The sequence below is a fragment of the Hyperolius riggenbachi genome, chromosome 8, assembly GCF_040937935.1.
Source record: "Hyperolius riggenbachi isolate aHypRig1 chromosome 8, aHypRig1.pri, whole genome shotgun sequence".
Lineage (NCBI taxonomy): Eukaryota > Metazoa > Chordata > Amphibia > Anura > Hyperoliidae > Hyperolius > Hyperolius riggenbachi.
This window is the reverse complement of record NC_090653.1, coordinates 246,769,788-246,783,082: the sequence shown is the minus strand read 5'-3', so window position 1 is coordinate 246,783,082 and position 13,295 is coordinate 246,769,788.

Here is a 13,295-nt window from a genome sequence, read left to right as displayed (position 1 = left end):
TTTAGCCTATGGCAATGTTAGGGGGTGTGGTTATATACTGTAAAGACCCAGGCTTCACACAAGGGGATTAATTCACTAGACTGTAATAACTATACTAACTATAACTTCTATCACGGCTGTTTTCGTGCGCATTTTCGCACGATCGCGAATTATCTCACACAATTGCAAATTTTCACGCACAACCGTGGTCGTTTTCATGCAAAAATCACGATTCCGCATGAAAATTCACAATTGCGCACGATAATTTGCACACACAGCCACAAAAATGTGCACCAAAACGGCCATGATATGAGGTACCACAGTTTAGTGAATCAAGCCGCAGCGGTATAATGTTTTTGTTTTGTTTCATTATTAACTGGCTACACACCTCTCAACATTTTATAGGAAGGATTTGCTATGTGGGTTGAGCGAGTTTGAGCCAATGAGGTTTACCCGGCCTGGTATCAGTGTGTATATTTTTTATAGACTTGTTTTAAAAAACATTTTTCTATTTAACCTATCAATTTGTCATTGTTGTATGCTACAAACTTCCTATACATACATTTAGGGGGTGGAGGCAGGCAAGAACTGTCTTGCCTTGGGCAGCAAAAGGGCCAAAAAACGCCCTGAACCATACTTAGGGGCCTTACCTAGTTCAGTTTTTATTTTATTTTTTTACAAAGAGTCTGTAACAAAATGTTCAGCCTTATTTCCTCTATTCTTTTAAGTTCCTATACCTGTTCTAATGTGGTCTGTCTTACTGCAGCCTTTCCTAGTTGCACAGTGGCTGTATTATCTCTGTACTTTCCTTTGACAGCTTTGTCTGCTCAGGCAGGAATGTACTGCTCTGCTTGTGATAGGATAGAAATTATACACACCCTCTCCACGCCCCCTCCAGGCTCTATATGGCCTGGTGCACACCAGAGGAGTTTTCTGAGCGTTTTGAGTTTTTAAATCTGCTGCTAATGTTATCCTATGTGTCTGTGTACACTGGAGCAATGAGGTTTTGTAAAAAAAAAAAAAAACCCATAGCATTACATTGGGAAGAGCTTTAGCAGCAGATTTATAAACTCAACGCTCAGAAAAACTCCTCTGGTGTGCACCAGGCCAATGAGTCACAGACTGAGCTTCTCTCAGCCTATCACATGCTGGTTAGCAGCCATGTTTTTGTTTGTAAACATTGCCTAAAACTGGCAATTACAAGCCAGGATTGCAGCAGGGAGTGGAAACAGCAAAGAGGGGCCCAGGAGAACATAATGAATAGAATAGTATGCTTTTTATTGTAAGAATTTTAGAGTACAGATTCTCTTTAAAATAATTTTTTTCTTGATCAATTGTATTGTTTGAAAAGTCATTTAAATCAATCATATGCTAGTCCATTATCTTAAAAATCTATCAGAATTTTTCATCAATCAGATAACTGTTGGCAGATCCCAGAAAACAAATATTGTTTTCCTATTGTTTTTTATTATTGTTTCTGTAGCTGGTTCATGGAAGCTGCCATCTTTCTGACCAACTACCCTAGAGATTCTACTGAATCGGGGTTGACAATCCCACAGGTAGTCCGCGCCCCTGCACTCTCTCTTGCTTCCACCCATGGCTTTGGTGATGTCTTTGCATCTTCTTCCCCTTGAAGAGCAGTGACCATGCTGAGTAACTCTGAGAAAGGCATATTATTGTTACTGCGCACTATGATACTTTTCAACCAAGTGTCTCTCTCTCTCTTCCTTGTAAGACAGTCAAACAATGCAATTGAGGTGGAGTTCTTCCTAAATGGCTTTTTTTGAGTGTAGTGACCACCTCTCACGGGAATTCACCTCCACCACACCCCAAGCAGTGGGAACTCACCGCATGCATATGACCCTCTGATAGATGGGTCTCCAGCGCCTATGGGGTCATCTGGCCGCCCCCTGCCACTCAAGGAATCTCTTCCACTGTTGTCACTCAGCTGCAGTACCAAATCACCTCAAAGGAACATAACCAAAGCTTCCATAGCGTAAAATCGTAAAAACACTTTAATAAAAGCTAAAAATGCAAACTTACAAACACATCCGTTGTTCAAAGCACAGAGTTTTAGTGGGCTCTACCCCAAACGTGGGCCACCGGGTCGGCTTTGATGCGCTGGTCCTCTTGGCCTCCCTCTGGTTCCTCACGTGTCCCCTTGTGCCTGTTCCCCGTTTGCTGGCCGCGGGCCAGCAAACGGGGAACAGGCACAAGGGGACACGTGAGGAACCAGAGGGAGGCCAAGAGGACCAGCGCATCAAAGCCGACCCGGTGGCCCACGTTTGGGGTAGAGCCCACTAAAACTCTGTGCTTTGAACAACGGATGTGTTTGTAAGTTTGCATTTTTAGCTTTTATTAAAGTGTTTTTATGATTTTACGCTATGGAAGCTTTGGTTATGTTCCTTTGAGGTGATTTGGTACTGCAGCTGAGTGACAACAGTGGAAGAGATTCCTTGAGTGGCAGGGGGCGGCCAGATGACCCCATAGGCGCTGGAGACCCATCTAACAGAGGGTCATATGCATGCGGTGAGTTCCCACTGCTTGGGGTGTGGTGGAGGTGAATTCCCGTGAGAGGTGGTCACTACACTCAAAAAAAGCCATTTAGGAAGAACTCCACCTCAATTGCATTGTTTGACTGTCTTACAAGGAAGAGAGAGAGAGACACTTGGTTGAAAAAGTATCATAGTGCGCAGCTATTTAACGAAATTTGTGACTTTAAGTGTGTACTGAGCAGCGCACCACCAGTGAAACCCTGTTTTAGATATCAGCGCAGTTTTTTTGAAGTTTTATATTATTGTTACTGGCTAGCCTCTCTCACAGTTCCTCTTTCACTCTCCATGACCGAAGTCCGTGGAGGAACTGCTCCTTTAACCATACTTTTGGCTCTTGCCACACTGGTCGCCCTGGGGTCTCTTTTCTTTTTACAGCTGCCATAATGTCTTGCAGTGCATTAGCAAACTGCAGCAATGACTCCTCCTCTTGCCTCCGGTTCATAAACTGCCTTTGTAATTCATGCAAAGACTTCTGGTCACTAAAGATCCGCCCCAGATATGCCAGTATCTTTTCCACTGAGTCACTTTCCTCTGAGGGAAGATGCAGCACTGCTCGCCAGGCCTCTCTTTCCAAAGCACACAGTGCCACTTCTGGTTGCTGAACTGCTGGCACTACATGTGACCGAATAAGGCTTTTAAGCCGCTCTGCCCAGTCTGTCAAATCTGATTCTGCACGCACAAACTTTGGCAGATATTGTGCTGCACCTGCTGCAGGCAGTGTCATTAGTAGTAATGCATCAGGAGCAGAGGCACCTCCTGCAGGCCCTGCGACATTCCTGCTTTCCTGTGTGTCTAGTTCCATGCCTTACCACCCTGCTCTGCAGCGCCAAAAATGTAACAGCAGGTCAGTGTGGTAAGGAACGCAGACACACAATAGTTCACCAGAACAGTAATGCTTTAATATGGAATAGAAAGTGAAACAGTTTCACTGCACCAGTGAGTATATGGGCCTGATTCACAAAGCGGTGCTAACAGTTAGCACACTGGTGAAAAGCCCTTTATCATGCCTAAACTCAGTTTAGGCGTGATAAGTTTAGGCATGATAAGTTTAAGCGCCAACTGGGTTCGCACCGCAGTGCACAGCTGATCAAAAGTTTTGCGCTAGTAAAGTCTGGTGCACTTTGCTTAGAGTTTAATGGCGCTGCTTTGCGTGCGGACTTTGCGCGCGATCTAAACGTATCTAAACTTATCACACCTAAACTTATCACGCCTAAACTTATCACGCCTAAACTGGCTTTTCACCAGCGTGGTGCAATGGTTATCACGCCTAAAGTCTCTAACTGGGTTAGCACCGCTTTGTGAGGGCTTGATTCACAAAGCGGTGCTAACCCAGTTAGAGACTTTAGGCATGATAACCATTGCACCACGCTGGTGAAAAGCCAGTTTAGGCGTGATAAGTTTAGATCGCTTGCAAAGTCCCGCACGCAAAGCAGCGCCATTCAACTTTATGCGAAGTGCACCAGACTTTGCTAGCGCAAAACTCTTGATCAGCTGTGCACTGCGGTGCTAACCCAGTTGGCGCTTAAACTTATCAATCCTAAACTTATCACGCCTAAAGTTATCATGCCTAAATTTATCATACCTAAACTTATCACACCTAAACTTATCATGCCTAAACTGAGTTTAGGCATGATAAAGGGCTTTTCACCAGCGTGCTAACTGTTAGCACCGCTTTGGGAATCAGGCCCTATATGTGCAATGATCAAAAATAACAGTGCAATATGGCAAAATAGTTGAAAATAACCTCTAGATGCAAATAGTTTTGCTAGAGCAGCTAAAGCTACAAAATAAGCTGCAAAATGCTGACTCACTAATTCACTGACTGTCCTAGATTAATAAAACACAGATTTACTCCTAAATCTGTGCAGTTCAAGAGTGGAGATTAATCTCCCAGGTACTTGCATTTGTGATACAATCACTGGGGCTGCAGACTCTGTGTTTTCTGCTTCTTTCTCCCTGAGGCACACAGCTTCCACACAGTTCTCTGCAGCTCTAGGAGTCTCCAGGCAGGCCTGTTGTCTGGAGTTCCACCCCACTTTGTAGACAGCACTTGGATGATTTGCCAAGCAGGAATCAGGAGTTGAGGTATTCAGTAATGCCATATGTATTTCCTGGTAAACAATACCAGTTGCCTGGCAGCCCTGCTGGTCTATTTGGCTGCAGTAGTGTCTGAATCACACCAGAAACGTGCATGCAGCTAATCTGTCAGATCTGACAATAATGTCAGAAACACCTGATCTGCTGCATGCTTGTTCAGGGTCTATGGCTAAAAGTATTGGAGGCAGATGATCAGCAGGGCTGCCAGGCAACTGGTTTTGCTTACAAGTAAATAAATATGGCAGCCTCCATATCCTCCTCACTAATGTTGTCCTTTAAGCCGGGAATCCAGGGCTGCAAGGGAAGAATGCCATGTGCTCTGCCACCATGCCATCTGTTCCTTGTCCACAATGATTTTAGATCTCCTTCACGTCTGGTTCATTTGCTATCCCAGAAAATAAACAGAAGCCTCTCCATCAGGGCTGCAGACAGACATATAGCTGAGTGTAGATGTAAGCCATGCTGTGCTCAAGCAGGTTACTTCGGTGCCTGGGGCACTCAGCGCTGAAGCTGGGCACTGTCATAGCAATAGTGTTATGCTGAGCACCCAGCACAAGAGTCATTCGGGGATCCGGCGATCACCAAATTACATCTCCTTCCAAGTTGCTAAAACTCAGGAATAATATTTAGCGCCGTTGGGCATTTGAGCAGCAGCAGGGAGAGCCGTCATTCAGTTCACCCTGTGCCCAACTCACCGGCGGTCACATAATACGTACGCCTGTGTGTTGCATGATAACCAATTTGGTATTAGGTGGCAATGGCTAAGCTAAGGAGCTATGGGCCTCAGTGCAAGATTTACATTGGGCTCCCCCAAGCACGCCATATATAACAATTGATACAGAGCACCAAGACCTGCCAAGGGCAGCCACAGTGTAAGAGGTGCAAGAAGGGGATGGGGAACAGCTTGTTGATCATTGTCATTCAAAGCATCTATAGAAGTGATTATTACCAGCACAGGACCAATAAAGTGCTAATACTGCAGCTGAGGGGGCTCCGGTCTGCTCTGCCACTGTTAGGTGGTGCTTACAATTAAGTCCTCATAAAATTCTGTTCCCTATTATTTTTCTAATCAATGAAAAGATAGACTAGTTTTACATTTTGTTTTCTGCCTCTTAATTTATTTTTTTGTAATATGCCTATAAGTTGCCTCCTGTGCAGTGTCCATCTGGTCAGTGAATCTTCCCGATCCATGGTGATGAGAGGTCAGAGATGGTAGCAGGGCTGGATCTGGGTGATCTACATGTACAGGGGCAATGTTCTCTCATGCACTCTGGTGTGTGGTGATTTTGGAGGATGACAGTGGCTGGTCTTCTTTGACCGGCAAGCAGTGGAGGCAAGTCGATGGCGACCCATTCACCAGAAAGTGCTCTTCCAAATACGACATGAGAGGCCCATGGTGAAACAATAGTAGGAGATGATGGTCTGTCAGGGAAAGGTACAGGTTTTGGCAGGATTAACTTTTTAGGAGAGACAGGTACTGGCTTCTTTCTCGGTGCTGGGATTCTGCTGGCAGGTGAAGAATCCTGTATTTGTGTTAGTTCAGAGGTGGCACTGCTGGCAGAAGAATCATCAGACGACTCGTCTGAGACATGTGGCAGAGAGTTTGAGCTTCCCTCAGATGATGCAGGGGAGTTGGCCTACTCTCTGATACTGTAGGGGAAGTAGGAGTGATTACTTTATTTCCACGTCCTTCTTCTAGTAGTCTCAGTATGCCTTTTGTGTCCTTTTTCAGGAATCTGGCCACGTAGACTACTATTGCCAAGAGCAATAAGGCTAGAAATATTGCAGCTGCAATCATGATGGCAGTTTCTGTTGATATTCCCTTCTTGATTGTAGGATGGAGAATATCCGGAGTGGTGGTGGTGGTCTGTGTTGCCCTGCTACCAGGCTGGAATGCCTTTCTCTGTTGCCGTTTGTCTGTTGCTTGCTTGGTCGTTTCTGTAGGACGGTGTTCAGGAGGGGTTCCTGCAATACACAGATCATAAATACATGGTGTTAGGTCAATATTATGGCGAGAGGATAAATAACAAACTCTAAAATCATTTGTAAGAAGTTTTGAATTAGGATGATACCATTTAACCACTTCAGTACCCTGGTAATTTTCACAGTTCAGCTGTGATTACTTTGGCAATAACTTTATCAATAATTATCACAACAAAATTATCTATATATTGTTGTTTTTTCAGGACAAATAAGGCTTTTGGTGCCTGATATTTATTAGTAATTACCTTATTTTCTATGCATTTTAAAAGGAAAATAAGGAAAAAGGTGAAAAAATACACAATTTATCCACTTTCATACATTATAGCGCTAATGTAAATGTCGATGTTAATCATGACATTAATGTCATTATTAAGATGTATTAATTCAGGGGACATCAGACCTCTTTTCCTTCCCCTATTTCTTCTCTTACTTTAGAGATAATCAATTAGGTACACCACATGCAGCCATACATTAGTCTATCTTTTATACATTATTTGCCTCAAAAAAGGTTTAAAGTCAATTTCGCAATTGAGGCCATTGGGGAATACTGTGTTCAGGGTGTGTATCCACATTGTTTCTTTGCACAGCAATTGATTGATACTATCGCCTCTCCTTGGTGATCGGGGTAATTTATAAATTCCCTTCACTAGTTTACCTCTTATGCTGCAGTTGTGGAAACTCCTGTAGTGTTCACCTAGGGCTGTACCTCTACCCACCATATTGTTGAGGTGCTCCAAAATGCGTTCTTTTAATGGTCTCTGTTTTCCCTAAGTATATTAGCCCACATGGACACGTAATCATTATAGACTACAAATTCTGTGAGACAATTAATAAAAGTAGTGATTTTAAATTGTTTGTTACCAGCACTATCTGAAAATGTGTCCATTCTGTGTACAACTGGACACATTCTACATTTTTCACACCTGTACATACCTTTTACTGGTGTTTTGTTCAACCAGGTTGGTGGAGGAGGTGTTTTTTTTTTAAATTCACTTTTAACTAAAATGTCTCCTAAATTAGGGGCCCTTCTCGCTATCATATGGGGTTTAGGGTCTATAATCTGAGAAATTTCTGGAGATGCCGTCAAAATTGACCAATGGCGTGCCAGAATATCCCGCAGTTCATGCCAATGAGTACCAAATGCGGTGATTAATTTAACCCTGTCCTGGTTTGATTCTCAATAATACGGCATATCCTACATTCAGATGCAACTGACAGGGAGAATGCCTGTCTATATATACATGTATATGTGGGTTTATTTGGATTCTCATACATCACATGCATTGACCTCTGTATGAGAAAGCTATGATGTGGTCACGTATGAATCTACTTTGACGGAATTATGGCCGCATCCCCCACACACTATTGCTCTGTGACATATGTAATAGTTGGCCGCAGGAGAATGCGTAGACACGTATCCATCGCCGCATTCCTTCTATACCTCCTTGCTGTACATGTTTCAATACAAACCACGAGTGGTGGTTGCTATGGCAACACCACTCGGGAAATACAGACAGCGTCCTGATAGGACGGCAAGGCGTCCGGTTTCCTAGGCAGCGCCGACACGGGAAGTTGTCAGAGCGCAACCCGGAAGTGACTAACTGTGGTCACAATCAGCCTACGGAACATGATGTACGCACAGTACAGGGCTCCGTAATAAGACAAAGGTACTCAGTGCTATACAACCTAGCAATAGGCATGGACTAATACGTCTGACACCCCCCCTTTATGTTGTCATCATGGTATACCAGTATAAAAGTTTGCACCAGACGTGGTGGCTTCAGCTCTGACTTGGGCTTATGCGGGGGGGCATTATGCTGGTGGAGGGTGCACTTATCAATGTATAGATGTACAGCACTTTTTGAGAAAGCCGTTGTGGTGAAACATGTTAGTCTTATATACACACACGTTGTAAATAGCACTGCACCATTGTTTGTTCCTCCGCCTCTTGTGGTGATAGCCAGTCTCCGACCTCAGACACTGTTGGGCAGTATTCATACCACTGACCCTCAGTGCCAGCTTGCCTGTCTCCACCAAGCTATAGGTTCATTGATTGTTAGTGGAATAGCTACACCACACCATGCTATGAGTGTGGGGGATAAGCAAGGACCTCCACTTGTTGACAGATCTCACATATAGATTGTCAAGGTATACATATACCAGTGAGCCGCAACAGGTGATTTCTAACTGGATGCCCTGTCTATGAACCAGATGGTTTTTAATCTTTAAGTTATTCTACTTATTGTCTTTACCTATAGGGTTGGTCCCGTATTGGGACAATAGTGTGTTCCTGGTTTGATTCTTCCCGATTTTTTTTTTCAGCCAGGAGTATCCAGGAGTTCAGAGCGGTCCCTACCCCAGGCCTTTTTAACCTCCTTGCCGGTTCAATTCCCACCGGCAAGGAGGCAGCGCAGCACTTTTTTTTAAATTTCTTTTTTTCAAATCATGTAGCGAGCTCGGGGCTCGCTACATGATAGCCGCTGAGCGGCGGCATCCCCCCACCCACTCCGATCGCCTCCAGCGATCAGCGTAAGCAGGAAATCCCGTTCAGAACGGGATTTCCTGCAGGGCTTCCCCGGTCACCATGGCGACGGGGCGGGATGACGTCACCGATGTTATGGACGTCAGAGGGAATCCCGATCCACCCCTCAGCGCTGCCTGACACTGATTGGCCAGGCTGCGCATGGGTCTGGGAGGGGGGGCGGCGGGTAGCAGCGGCGATCGCGTACCACACGCAGCTAGCAAAGTGCTAGCTGCGTGTAGGAAAAAAAATTATGCAAATCGGCCCAGCGGGGCCTGAGAAATCCTCCTGCGCAGGTTACCCCGAGCTGAGCTCGGAATAACCAGCAAGGAGGTTAAGGGCTATGCGCAGGATACGATGACTGTATCCTCCCTCCCTAAAACGTCTATACATTTGTCTAGATTCATAGCGTAAGTCATCGTCCGACAAACAATTTTGACGCAATCTTATGAATTGGCCATAGGGGATACCCCTAATTAGATGAGATGGATGATGGATGATGGCTGGTGGCGTGCAGAAGACTATTGCTCGCTGTGGGTTTACGATAAGAGGAAGTGGCAATGACACAATCAACCACCTTTAACTTTAGATCGAGAAATGCCACTTCTTCCCTACTATGGGTATAAGTGAGCCTAATATTTTTATTGTTAGAATTAAGTTTATCTATAAACACACACAGGCTTTTTTCATCTCCCCTCCACACCACCAGCACATCATCAATATACCGCAGCCAGAGGGCCTCGCCCTCTTTAAATTCATCCAAAACATAAACGTCTGTTCTCTCCCAATATCCCAGATGTAGGCATGCGTACATCGGGGCACAACTTGCCCCCATGGACGTGCCTCGTAATTGTCTGAAATATTGGCCGCAAAAAGTGAAGCAATTATTTCCTAAAATTAGGTGCATTGCTTCTAAGACAAATGTATTACGATTATATGCGCCTAGGTAGTGCTCTCCTAGAAAAATTCCAATGCCTCGAGTCCGACCTGGTGGGGAATCGACGTGTAGAGCAACTCTACATCGATCCCCACCAGGAGGGACCCCGGGGGAACCACAAAGTCCACAAGGACCCTTAGGACATCCCCAGTGTCTTGAACAAACGATGGTAGTTTCGTGACAATGGGTTTCAAACGCTGGTCCACATATTGACCAAGTCGTTCCGTAGGACCTCCATTGCCCGGTACTATAGGACGACCAGGGGGTTTGTCCAGGCCCTTGTGGTCCTTGGGAACCAGGTACAGAGTTGGCTTGTTATAATTTTCAACCACAAGATATTCCCACTCCTTTTGGTCAATGACGCCTATATATAGCACCTCATCCAGTAAGTTGTTGACTCTGTCTCTAATGATTGGAAAAGGATCTGCAATCAAGCGCTGGTATGTTTCAACATCACTTAGTTGTCGGACTGCTTCTTGTATATAATCACTTTCCCGAAGCAGTACGACATTACTTCCTTTATCACTAGGTTTAATAACCAAGTGAGGAGCATTTCTCAATTCCTGTAGTGCTTTAAATTCAGCACCAGTAAGATTATATTCTGAAGATGCAATTGTCCAATCGCATGTGCGCAAATCCTTCTCCACTGCCTCTAAAAAGACTGACAAATATTTGTTTTGAAGCATGGGGGGAATAAAGAGACTTCCTAGCTAGACCTGTACTTGAGGGAAAAATTCAATGGGACTTGAATTTTCACAGGATAGGGGGTAACTGTCATCCATCCCAGACTCAACTGCAAGAGACTCTAATGCAGCCAAGGCATCTCTTTTAGCATCAGTGAGACCCATATGTGTAGCCATAATTGAGGATCGATCATCCTGCTGGCCATACATCAATTTAAGCATGATATGTCTAGTAAATAGATAAATATCTTTATAAGATTCAAATGGCTCACCCCTAGATGCCGGTGAAAAAGAGAGGCCTCTACTGAGTACCTGGATATGAATATCCCGCAGGGGAAAATCTGACAGGTTAATAATTACTTTACCCCCTCACCCGAAGAGTCTATTTGGTCCTGTCCCTGCTCCTGGTCCCCTTGGATGGTCCCTCCCCCTCTTCCCCCTCTGAGCTGGTTGGATCCTGATAATCTGTGCTCTCGTTTTTTGATATATTCTTTTGAGGCTTATTTTTGCCCTTACCCTCTCCACTTTGTCACTTAGATTTATGCTTGGGAATAATTTCATCTTTTCCAGAGAAGGTCACAGATCTCTTGCTAGAGGAGGATTCTACAGATGTATCGGTTTCAATGCCCGATTGGTCGTAACCACTACGGTCACTATTTATTCTGTCAGGTCTTTTTTGATTTCTTTTTTTTATTAACTTTTTGGGATAATCTCTCCATTGGATCAAAGGCTGTTTTACTATTCCAACGTGACAGATCTTTCTGAAATTTTGCCTGTTTGTTACGTTTAATCTGTGATTGTTTCCGTTCAATAGATTGTTTAAGTGCCTCATTTAGGCTTTTAAATTGTGGATGCTCACTATATTCATCAAGTGCCTCTACACCAGGCATGGGCAAACTTGGCCCTCCAGCTGTTAAGGAACTAAAAGTCCCACAATGCATTGCAGGAGTCTGACAACCACAGTCATGACTCATAAAGGCAAATGCATTGTGGGACTTGTAGTTCCGTAACAGCTGGAGGGCCGAGTTTGCCCATGCCTGCTTTACACTCTCAGCAATTTCTTTCGTGACCTCTTCTAGTTGTAGTTTCTCCTCCTCTGCTATCATTTTGACCACTTCTAAACCTCTGGCTAAAGCCCGTTCTTTCCACTTAGTCACAAATCTATCGGTGCGAAGATTTTCAGCTGGCATAATCCTATCCAAGAGCCCATCCGGGACAACTCCAGCCTTCTAATAGGACTCTAACAACGAAGTGTTCCATTTTCTCTTTAGCTGTCTGTGCAGTAATCCCCCATGTATACGAAACAATTCTTTAATTTCACTGCTATCATTTATTGATCCAGATGATGAACCTGCAAAGGCAGATTGAATTTCATCATCCACCTCCTGGGTGAAGCAATATGCCATGGTTACCCGGAATCTGCACAGAAGGCCAAGGGGAAATCCCCCCCATACTCTCCCTGCAGTATTATTCACAGGTAAAACATTGTTATTTAAAGCAATCATCAATGAATTAAGGAAGTTAGCCACAGGGCCATACATACCAGCTCCTGCAGCCTGTAAAGATGCTGAGCCGTCCTGGCTCAAAAAAGCTGTCCCGGATCTTTGCTGGCTGGTTCCCTGGCCCCCAGCATGAAGCGGTGCTGCACCGCTGACCCAGAAGCCACCCGTTGCCATGGTGACCCCAAGTCAGCAGCTCCGGCGTGTATGCGCCAGCTCCCACCGCTGGTGCCGACGACGTCCCTTTGCTGCAGGCTCCAGCAAGGGCTAGCTTATCCGCTTTCCACTCCGGGGATACGGTGGGCGGGGCTGCTGGCCTGGTGATCTCCGCTGCCTCCTCCATTGGTCGCCATCCTGGGGGCGGGACCGCCCCCCAGCTGATGAGGCATCACCGCCTTCGTCACCACAGCCGGACCTCCGCTCCTCCCCCTGGGCTCCGACGCAAACGGTTTGGTCACGAGCCCAAGGCATACTGGCTCCACCTCTCAAGCGTCCTGATTAGCCGCGTGTTCAAAATCTGCTGCCTTCGTCTCGCAAGTGGCCCGATTGGTCGCGATCTCCAGCCGGACTGGCGCCGCCTCCTGCAAGGCCTGATTGGCCGCCAACGAAATCCAAAGCGGCTCCGCCCCCTGCATGGCAGGATTGGCCGAAGCTTCAAGCCTGACAGGCTCCAGCACCAAAGTGGCCCGATTGGCCGCTGTTTCAAAACCTGGAAGCTCTGCCCCATCATGCCACCGGATTGGTCGCCACCTGGGAAAATACCGATGGGCCGCCTCCTCCTCTCTCCCGACGGGCCGGCCTCCCCTCTCTCCCGACAGACGCTTGCTGATGCACCGAGCGTGCAACTTATGGGCCTTCTTCCCGGAGCCGGAGTGATGACGCCGCTTCTGGCCGACGACTTCCCGCTGCTGGGTCGGGTCCCGCTGACACTTGGCTCACTCGGCGAGTACGATCTGTGGGCCTTCCTCTTCCACTTGGCTGGGTGCTCCACTTCTCCGCAGTCCTCCACTCGATCCTCCTCTTCAGCTAGCTGAAGGCACC